Here is a 12,190-nt window from a genome sequence, read left to right as displayed (position 1 = left end):
TCCTTAAAATCCAAAATTAAATTAGCAATACTCATTTCTCTTGAGACTAATTCACATCTAGAACCTTCACCTCCACTCTTCAAAGTATATTTCACTGTCTCATATCTTCTTTTCTCAACATAATTCTTTCCAAACTCATGTTTGCTACCCTCATGAAAACATGAAACAAACTTTGACAACCCACCACATTCTGAGCACTTCTCATTCAAACAATCATTTCTATAGAAATAGCAGCCATCATCTCTAGGGCATAAAAATATATCTTGCAAGTCTCTTGATGATCTCAGAAATAGCATTGCACCACACTCCTGCAACATCTCATTAGTATGCATCACATAACGAATATGACATAAAAGTTCATGGTACATTGAAAACTCCACATGGTACTTGCAACAACAGGTATTGCGAATCTTAAGAGGAACACAATAAAATGGTTTCAAAGATTCAAAGGTCCTTTGTGATATTTGCAAACTTGGATGTAATTCACAAAATTTTTTGTACAACATTGTTTGGTTTGATTCCAAGAAATGTTTGGGATGCGGTGTGCGGTCTCGGTTGCTGATTCTTAATTTCAAAATGTCCTTTACATTGGGTGATACTCTAGAATTAGAGTGCCAAAATTGTTGAATCTCCTCCTTCACATTGTCAGTCAACTTTCTATCAACACGTGGAAGCCTCCCACCAAATGCCCATGTATCTTGTTGAAGTGGATCGTCAAGTCTTTGTCTTTGTGCAAGTGCTCTATCCAAAGTTTTATGGTTTATGTTAAAATCAACACAAGTTTGTCTCATTTGATGAGCCTTCCTCAATTGATGGCTTACTAAGGAGGTTGTAATCACTCTTCGAGCGACTCTCTTATCTCTTTCTTTGGTATTCTTTCCAATAGAATTGAGAGCGTCAAATAGATTTTTTGCAATAATAGAATTTCTCTCCATCTTCTTGTTCATACTAATCTTCAATTTGTTTAGCAATGGTCTCATCGTTATCATCTTTAGCAATTGAACAAAGAGTTGGCATTGCTCGGTCAATGACTTATTGCTAAAATTTTGGTTGAAAAGCTGTGTAGCCCACAATCGAATGATTCTTGTTGACCTCTTGCCTTCAAGATTCGCAATAATGTTCTCATCAATTTCAAATAACCATTTTGGGGTTCTTGAAGGTCTTGGATTTGGAATTTGTCTTTCATCCATGAGAGGGTCTTCATTTCTAAAGTAATTAGGTGTTACATATGGTTTACTTGGTTGAGCAATTCCACCTTCAATGTTAAAGTTTTCCACATTTTCACCTCCTATGTCAAAATTTTCCACATGTTGAGCATTTTCATTATCACTTTCAACATTTTCAAAATTTTTAATATTTTCACTTTCAAAATCTACATTTTTCATTTTCAATAACTTGTGGCACATTTTCAAATTCAATTTCCTCTTCAGTTGAAGTAACATTAGCAATATTTAATATACCTTGTCTTCTCCTCCTATGACATTCTCTATCTCTTTCTCTATACACTTCAATTTGGTCATTTGAAAGTTTTCTTTTGTGTTTAGACTTCTGACGACTACTACTCCCCATTTCCCTCCACACATATGCTCCTATGTGATTGACAATGTAAGTTTTCACTTTAAGAATCTCCCAAAAGCACAAATTTGTCTCTACCTATTTGAAAACCCGTGATCCTCGACAAAAAATAGAATATGCATATGTGGGCCATTGGAATCCACAAAATGGCCCACAAGGCTTTTTTTTCTTTTTTTTTGTACTAAAATCGGATATCCGATTTTAATATATAAATTTGTGGTCCCAAAATTTTTTCCTGTTGCCGCCTTTTATTTACTGAACTGCCACATTAATGGCGATGGTAGAAATCTGATATGAGAGAGAGAGAGAGAGAGAGAGAGAGAGAGAGAGAGAGAGAGAGAGAGAGAGAGAGAGAGAGAGGGTCCATTAGATGTCATATGGTGTCCATAGGGGTCATTAGGTGTAATTAGGTGTCATATGGTGTCCATAGGGGTCATATGGTGTCTTGGGACACCATATGACCCCTAATGACACCATATTAGGTCGCTTTGGGTCATATTGTGTCCTAAGGGGTCGTAAGACACAATATGACTCCTTAGGACCCAATATGACCCAAAGCAACCCAATATGGTGTCATTAGGGGTCAAGACACCATATGACCCCTAATGACACCATATTGGGTTGCTTTGGGTCATATTGTGTCCTAAGGGGTCGTAAGACACAATATGACTCCTTAGGACCCAATATGACCCAAAGCAACCCAATATGGTGTCATTAGGGGTCATATGGTGTCCTAAGAGGTCATAAGGGTTTATGGGACACCATATGACCCCTAACGACACAATTTGGTGTCTTAAGGGGTCCTATGGTGTCCCAAGACACCATATGACCCCTATGGATACCATATGACCCCTAACGACACCATATGATCCCTTAAGACACCAAATCATGTCGTTAGGGGTCATATGGTGTCATATGACGCCCATGGACACCATATGACCCCTATGGACACCATAGGACCCCTTAAGACACCAAATCATGTCGTTAGGGGTCATATGGTGTTCTAAGGGGTCATATGGTGTCCCATGAACCCTTATGACCTCTTAGGACACCATATGACCCCTAATGACACCATATTGGGTTGCTTTGGGTCATATTGTGTCCTAAGGGGTCATATTGTGTCCTACGACCCATTAGGACACCATATGACCCCTAACAACATGATTTGGTGTCTTAAGGGGTCCTATGTGTCATTAGGTGTTATATGGTGTCCATAGGGGTCATATGGTTTCTTGGGACACCATATGACCCCTAATGACACCATATTGGGTTGCTTTGGGTCATATTGTGTCCTAAGGGGTCATATTGTGTCCTATGACCCCTTAGAACACCATATGACCCCTAATGACATGATTTGGTGTCTTAAGGGGTCCTATGGTGTCGTTAGGGGTCATATGGTGTCCATTGGGGTCATATGGTGTCTTGGGACATCATAGGACCCCTTAAGACACAAAATTGTGTCATTAGGGGTCATATGATGTTGTAAGGGGTTATATGGTGTCCCATGAACCCTTATGACCTCTTAGGATACCATATGACCCCTAATGACACCATATTGGGTTGCTTTCGGTCATATTGTGTCTTATGACCCCTTAGGACACAATATGACCCAAAGCGACCCAATATAGTGTCATTAGGGGTCATATGGTGTTCCAAGACACCATATGACCCATATGGACACCATATGACCCCTAATGACACCATAGGATCCCTTAAGGCACCAAATCATGTTGTTAGGGGTCATATGGTGTCCTAAGGGGTCGTAGGACACAATATGACCCAAAGAGACCCAATATGGTGTCATTAGGGGTCATATGGTGTCCTAAGAGGTCATAAGGGTTCATGGGACACCATATGACCCCTTAGGACACCATATGACCCCTAATGACACGATTTGGTGTCTTAAGGGGTCCTATGTTGGCTTATGCACACTCCAATGAGACATTGTAGGTGATCGAAGGTTTTGTCATTGATGGCAACCTTACAATCCTATGGCACCGGCAAGGCAATCCATCGACACTAGCAAGATCAGACTCTACATCAACACTCAGACCACCGGCACCGACAGAGAAAGAAAGCATACCAGCACAAAGGCCGACAAGATTTTTGTTGTAATACATTTTGTTTATTATTGTAAAATCTTTGTAAGCCAACTTGGCATCATTGTAAAATGACTCATATATATAAGAGATCATTGTAGAATATTTAGAAATGAATTGTAGAATATAATTAGGCGATATAAGGCAGACCTATTATGCGAATTATAGGTTAAGGGTTTATGTAAGAAGCAGAGTAGAAACCGGTACTGGATCTGGCATTATAGATGCCAATTCTAAAGCAATACAAGATACTGGATTTATACAATCCACTTTTTAAGTCAGTGAGACTTCCCATTGAGCAGTGAGCTCTAGGCACTTGGCCTTCCTGCATGTGCAGGCCCCTCTTGTAGCAGTAATATTCTCTTATTGGCTAGTAAGTGAATATTGTGGGTCACAAATCCCACCGAGGTTTTTCCCACACTGGGTTTCCTCGTTAAAATATCATGTTATGGTGTGTTTTTCATGTGGTTGCTTTCATTTCTGTTTATTACATTATTTCTTGCTTACCGGTACACTATTATAATATGTACTACATGTTTTAAGTTAAGAAATTCAATTCACCGGTTAGATACTAATTCACCCCCCCTCTCAGTATCTGTGGGAATCCTAACAATTGGTATCAGAGCCTGGTCCTCTATTTTCAGAAGCCTAATAGCTTGAGGAAGATCTTAACACCGATAGAGATAGAAAATTTGATGAAGCAACTAGAAGCAACTCTCTTAGACTATGACACAGAAAAATTGGAAAACATCAAACTTGAAGATGATCTAAAGGCAGCTCAGGATATCATTCAAGCACTTCAAGATAATTTTACCATTGCAAGAAACAAGAGAAGAGAATTATGTGAAAAGATGCAAAATGAGAATGATGAAAAAGAATCACTTAATGATCAGATAAGCAAGGTGAAACAAGAGAACATGACAATGAAGAATGAGATGCAAGATATGACCATGAGATTCTGTAAGGAAAATGAAGATAGAAAGAAGAATGAAGAAGAGTTGACTAGAAGACTAAGTGATGCAGCAAATGAGAACACAAGACTTAGCTATGAAAATGGCTTATTGAAGACAGATCTGGTGCATACACGGAATGACTCAAATGAACTAATGAGGCAGAAAGAGATCTTAGAAAGAGAACTGGATATTGCAAATCAACACAAAGAAAAATTCAAGAAAAGCTCAAAAGAACTTGGTGACTTATTGAAGATTCAAAAACCTAATGATGACACTTGTGGAATTGGCTTTGAGGTAGGAGAAAGCTCCAGTACTACAAACACACATGATCATAGCAAACCGGTAAGGCAACCTAATGCTTATAAATTCAATGGAAAATGCTTTAACTATAATAAGTATGGTCATAGAGCAAATCAATGTAGATCTAGAAATTATCAGAATATCAACAACCCCATTGGTCAATGTTCAAAATGCAACAAAGTTGGTCATAACTCTGAAAATTGCAGAATAAATGTGAGATGTTATGTTTGTGGAAGATTTGGACACTTATCTAATCAATGTAGAACACAAAACAGGATAGGTTAGGGGAAAGCTATTCAGAAAAATAATGTGACTTGCTATGCATGTAACAAGATTGGGCATATTGCAAAATTCTGCAGAAGCAAAGGATCATCGATAGACAACAAAAGTTCTAGTTTGAAAGGAAAAAAAAAAGTTGAAGAGGTTAAGCAAGAATTCTCAAAGCAATGGATTAGAAAGTCAGACCTAAAAAATGTTGGGAATACTCCTCCATCGGTAGAACCAATCAACACTCCACCGATAGAACAGAATAGTACTCCATCGGCAGGAAGCTCTTCATCAAATTGAAGAAATTTTCTTGAGGGTTTGGCAATCAAATGAGACATATGCTATTATTCCCTCGGTTAATGGTGAGAAGTTGAAAAATACTTCTATACCGGCAGACAAAGTTAAGTGATTACTTAACTGACATACATTAAATGTGGTAGATGGAAAATAAACATTGTAAATTTGTGATTTTGGCTCCATTTCACTTCACTGAGAATTCAAACATTCGAAGAGCACGAAATTTCCAGAGCTAAGGCATTTTGAGCAAAGAGGCAAGAGCACTTCAGCAATCAATCCATCCTAAGGCAGAAAAAGGTATTTATCATCATGGCATCCTCCTCTGTACCTGAATTCATAGCAAACCCTACTATATTCGAGGTTATAAAATGCCCTAGGCTCGTATTTTAGCTAGTTCCCAAGATAGCTAAGAAGGATGACAATGTAGGTGCATTTTCACAAATTCCAAAAGGAGTTATTTTTGCAGAAGATCCTAGAATGTACATCCATTGCCATATTGAGGAATTAGGAGATGAAGAAATAAAAAACATGTATAAAACTATTATATGTGACAATTCCGAAAATGTAAAACCTGAACACAAAATTGTTGAAACCCTAGGATTCACTGAAATCCTCTGCATTCCAGAATTTCCCAAGGATGTGATTAGGATTGTATTGAACAGGGTACATGGTTCGTTCTTTTGGCTAGATTCAATTCACAAAATTACCAAGGAAGCTATGAAAGTTGTAACAGGGTTACCTTCCATTGGTAACAGACCAGACAAGACAAAGAAGGTCTCAAATGACCTAGTAACAAAACTAACTAGTGCAACATCCGACAAAAGGTCCTTGAGAGTTAATGATGTAACTGACATAAATGTGAGATTCATTAGCATGATTTTAGGGTACAAAGCAACTCATGCAAACAGACTTAACTCAATTTCCAGTTTATACATAAAGAGTGCTTATGACATGGTTAAGGACAATGTGAAAATTGATGTATGTGAATGGTTAAAGGATGAGTTAATTGATAATTTAGGTAAAATCAAGAAGGATAAGAAAGGGACTTTCAAATTTGGTAATCTACTTGTATGCTTAATGCTACACATAACCAAATAGGTGCCCGGTATAGGCAATAAGAACCTTGGATTTGATATACCGATAGGGAAACAATTATCAGACTTATTCAACAACATGGGTGAAAACAAGGAAAAGAATATCCATGAGTATTTTCAAGCACTAAAGGCTAGAATGAACAAAAGAATTAGACTGTCATAGAAAATTGTTAACAAATACAAGGATAATATATGCTTTGTGATTAAAAAGGATGAGATCTGGATGGAAGTAGTTATCCCAAGAACAATTTGGGTTACTAAGATGGGTTATGAGACTGATGATCACATCATTGAAACTAATGCTAAAGCCCTTCTGGAAGCACCCAAGGAACCCAAGGAAGAAGTATTTGGTAGTGCTGAGACCATATAAAGCCAAATTCAATCTAAGAAGAGAGTGAAGAAAGTTGAGGCAATAGTGAGAAGAGGCTCAAGACAGGCTAAGGCTATCAAAGAAGATGTACTGAAACAAACCGGTATCACTGAGGATGAGTTGGTAACATTATAGCCTGAAACTCACCTATCACTGGTAGCAACTTCTTCAGAAAATGACATGCCAGCAACATTTAAAAGAGTTGTAAGGAAAAGAGATCCTTCACTGGCATCCACACCCTCGCTTAGAAGAACTAGACAAAGACAACAGGCAGTGAGGTCTCTGGTCAAGAAGACAACACCAAAGAAAAAGCTAACACCAAAGAAGAGGAGGACTCAACAAAACATTGCCCCTCTTGACAAATTACTGAATGAAATCATAGAAGAAGGAAAACTCAAGAACATAGGAAAGGTATATGATACACTATCAACAGATGAGAAAGAGTAGGTTGAAAACAATGTCATCTTACACCTGGATATCTATAAGAATTTCTTAATGGAAGTGGTAGATGAACTACCAGATGAACTGTTTAAAAGATTGGAAGCAAGAAGACAAGCTGTTGTAGAGCTTGATAAGAAAATTAAAGTTGAAAAATTACTTGCTGTTTACCTAGTAAACTCACCAAAGGAGATAGATGACTTAATTGCAGAAGCCAACTGGTCAGTATTTTCTACTGCACACCGGCATATTGCACTAATGGTTGGAAGAGTAAATGAGATAACAGAGGAAACAAAAAATGCATGGGATATATTCCTTGTTGAAAAGGAAAAATAGGAAGAATATAGAAACACTAAACCTATAAAGGTATATCAGAAGGACAAGGACAAGGGTAAAGGAAAGGTTGGTGGACCTCCTAGCATCAAAGTAAAAGATAACTTAACCCCACCACCTCTGATTACTCCTTCGGTAATAACAACTGAAGATCAACCGACAGATGAGAGTATGGATATAGAGGATACAAATCCTAATCCTGAAGTTTTATACACAGTAGATGTTGATACTCAAAAGGTCAACATTATGATAGACAAGGACACAATCGGTAAGACAGACATGGCTAGTGAGCCACTGGTAACTAACAATATTGATAATGCTAAAAGAAAAGTGGAAGATGAAAGCATAGGGCAACAGGAAGAGACTCAGATAGAGACTCCAATAGATCAACAAACAGAGAGACAAGCAGAGCAACAGGCTCTGGAACAACAATAGGTTCATGTGGAAACAGTGCCACCAACAATAGGTGAGGTACAAAAACCCTTGCTTAAGGAAATGGAAACATAGACTGACCTACCAGAGGTCACTACAAGCTTGGTTACTTCCTCCACTGGCAGAATTCAGAATGTTGGTTCCTCCTTAGTAGGTTACAAATCAACAAATGTAACATAAGTACTTTTGGACTCCATTAAAAGGATAACAGATTGTAGTTCACAAGCTTATAAAGCTATAGATGACACTGTACGTTAGGAAATAGGAAATCATCACAAGCATTATAAAAACTAATCTAGCTCAATCACGAAAGCACAATTGCAATGATCTATCCTAAACACATTCAATAGAGACATAAAGATAAAACATTCAAAAAGATTATGCAAACTAGATGTTCCCTTCATGCAGCTCCATTGTTCTTCTTTCTTCTCCAAATAGTTTTGTTGTAGATCTCACCTTCAAGTGCATAAACCTAATTGTGAAAGCAAGATTGACATTGACACAAGAATACTCAAAGCATGATTTGACAAAGTGATTAGAAATTCAATAGTCTGATTAGGGATTCAAAATGCGATCAATTGGGGGCTTTGATTGAAGAAATTCATCCAATTTATAGACAAATTGGAGAAAAGACAAGATTGGCATGATTCAATTCAAATGGAAATTACAAATCAATTATGTCAATTATGACAAATTTATGACAAACTATGTACCTTCTATGCAAAATTTGTTGATTGATGATTTATGACAATTTATGACAAATTTCTATGTCAAGAATTGATTGATTGTCAATTATGACAAATTATGACAAATTTCTATGTCATTCCCATGAATTTAGGAGAGAAATAGGAGGAAATTGAAATTAAGAATTTAGAAAATTAGAAAATTAGAAAAAGAGGAATTAAGAAATTAGGAATTAGAAAAATGATGAAATTAGGAATTTAGTGAATTAATCAATAATTTTTCATTTATTAATTAATTCACAAAGAGGAATAATTAGCCAATTAAATGAACATTTAATTGCGACACAAAGACTTAGGATAAATAAATAATTTATTAATCCTAAAGGGAGAAATGACAAACAAGGTTAAATGATTAAATCACGAAACCCTAGAAGATGAATTAGGTCTTGATGAAAGATAATTAATTTGATTTGATTCTGATTAACAAAGGACCAATGTGATAAATGATTTGATTGATAAATACGCCAATTGACGAGGAAAAATGACTAATTGATCCAAATTGACATGATTAAGAAAGACGACGATCGATGACAAATCGATCGCAAAATGACAAAATTGACAAGAGGACAAGGATTGATGACAAAATAGATTGCAAGATGACAGGATTGAAAATGACCACGATTGATGACAAATCGACCACAAAATGACAAGATTAAACATGACAATGATCGATGACAAATCGATCGCAAAATGACAAGATTGAAAATGATAAGGATTGATGACAAATCGACAAGATTGATAAGAGGAAAAAACCCTAATTAGGATTGACGATGTCCAAAATGATGACAAATTAGCACACACATTGATGCAACAGGATAAAATCGATCAAAATCATGATTGGATAGTGTTGTCGACAAGACCAAATTTGAGAGTAAGATGACTGAAGAATGTAGAAGAATGACTCGATGCTCGCAAATGATAAAGACCAAGTGCGTGACATAGGAGAAATGTTAACACGACGCAAAAACCTAAAATGAGGCAATGCGCAAATGTTAAAGTATGACTCCGCAAGCGTTGACCATTTTTAGGTGTCTACATTTTGCCCCTCTTTGAGACAATGCGATTTTAAGCGTTGTTTCAAAGAACAATAATGAAAATGCCCTAGACAATAATAAGGACATATGCATGCCCCCTCGAGGAATTGGCTAGAAACATGCAGAAAAGAGGCCAATTGATCGATAAAAATGCTAGGATCGAACGAACTGACAATCGGAGATCGGATGCATGAAGGACAAGCAATTGAAGACACAAAAGACCGTGACCAACATAAGATGGAGAGGGTGCACATCCATCTATGCATTGACAAAGATCTATAAATGGGACCAAGAGAGTGACAATTTGCTCATTTGCACTAGCCAAAGAGGAGGATTTGTGGCTCTGGACAAGGACACTTGCAGATAGATGGTGAACATTCCAATGGCGGATCACCTCAGGGAACACGTAGGCACATTTAGATGACTAGAAAATGCAGGAGCAACGGTATGTATCTCAAAAACCCATGTTTTCAATTTCATGAATTTTGATTGCTTGCGGGACATTGTGGGGCCCACAGGGGATGCAGAAAAGGACTCCTGCGCTTGTGTAGGGCGAATCCTGTGCTTGTGTAGGGTCTTCTGTGCTTGTGTAGGGAGACACAAGCGTAGGTTACCTGACACAGGTGCAGGTTACCTGACACAGGCACAATTGTGCAATGCAAACCCTAAGTTTGGTCAAAATGACATGCAAATGATCCGGAAAAAGGGGACAAGGGTAGGATAGGTCAGATTAGATGAAAAACATCTTGATTAGACATGAAAATGAGGAAATGCAACCCGTAGGAGCAAACCCTAAAACTGAAAAAATATGCCCCAATTGTGATGTAGAGTCGACAGTATCCATTGATCACGCGGGAGAACCGACCTGACTGCTTCATGCTACGACATAGACTCAGGAGCACAGACAGAGATACACTAGCAGAACTTGGGATATACTATGTCACATTCATGCCTGAGATTAGGGAAAACATAGGATTGCTTACCGCATTGGCAGAGCGATGGCATTCAGAGACCTCATTCCATCTGGCGACCGGAGAGGCGACGGTGACACTGGAGGATGTATGGCGTATCCTCCGCATTCCGATTCATGGAGAGATGATAGAGTATGACCCAGTGATAGGGAGAGATACATTGTGCAGATTATTTGAGTGTGACGTAGATGATCTGGATATCGTCGAGAGGGAGATTGGCTAGGAGACCATGGCATCAGAGTATGATCGGCGATATGTGGTGATAGCCGTGGTGATAGCATGTCTACTAGCAGGGGACAGATGAGGACATGGATTCCCTATTGGATGGGGAAGAGTGCTAGAGCAGATGGCGATAGAGGGGATAGTGTATGCATGGGGACCATGTGTACTGGCTATGTTGTATTTTCAGTTGCATCAGATAGCATATCAGGGAGTTCAGACTTTGAGCTGTGGAGTCACATTGCTACAGGTATGGGCATTTGAGCATATAGCCATATGTCGACCGATTATAGATAGACAGGTAGTACCACACCGACCATATGTGTACTACTATGGGGGAGCACTGAGATAGGGTCCATTTGGATACATACTATATTGGCGACATGAGCTAGATAGACTGAGAGAGTTCATATGGAGGCCATATCGTGATTGTCTGGGATGGTCAGATGACAGTGAGGAGCTACCCTATTGCAGACAGGAGAGGTACTTGATTGGGCGACCAATGAATTGCCAGAGAGTGATTGAGTTGTACCTACCAGAGAGAGTCAGATGATAGTTTGGAGAGAGGTAGGATGTACCTAGGAGGACTGCACACTTTGCCCGATCTCACAGAGAGACGAGTCAGTGGGGGAGTATGATTCAGCCACACACAACATATGCTAACTTCTCACAGCTACAACAGAGACCGTGGGAGTGGAGATTAGATGTGGAGGACACTGGGAGGACAGATGAGTATGATAGATGGTTTGCACAACGACGGCCAGTGCCATTGACAAATCTGGATATTCTAGTACCGAGGCTACAGGAGGACTTCCCACTCACAGGAGAGGAGGAGGGAGATGATGAGGACGAGGAGGATGAGGGTGGGGATGAGGATGAGGGGGATGACAAGGACAAAGATGAGGATGGGGATGACGATGACGGAGATGAGGATGGGGATGACGAGTAGGAGGCATGGCAGGATATACCCATAGAGCCGGAGACAGCTAGGACAGAGGAGATGGAGATGTGCAGGGCTACCATAGCGAGTCAGTAGGATCATATTGCGACACTAGAGAGACAACA

This window comes from Cryptomeria japonica, chromosome 7 (assembly GCF_030272615.1).
Source record: "Cryptomeria japonica chromosome 7, Sugi_1.0, whole genome shotgun sequence".
NCBI classification, from domain to species: Eukaryota; Viridiplantae; Streptophyta; class Pinopsida; order Cupressales; family Cupressaceae; genus Cryptomeria; species Cryptomeria japonica.
This window is presented reverse-complemented; position numbering follows the sequence as displayed.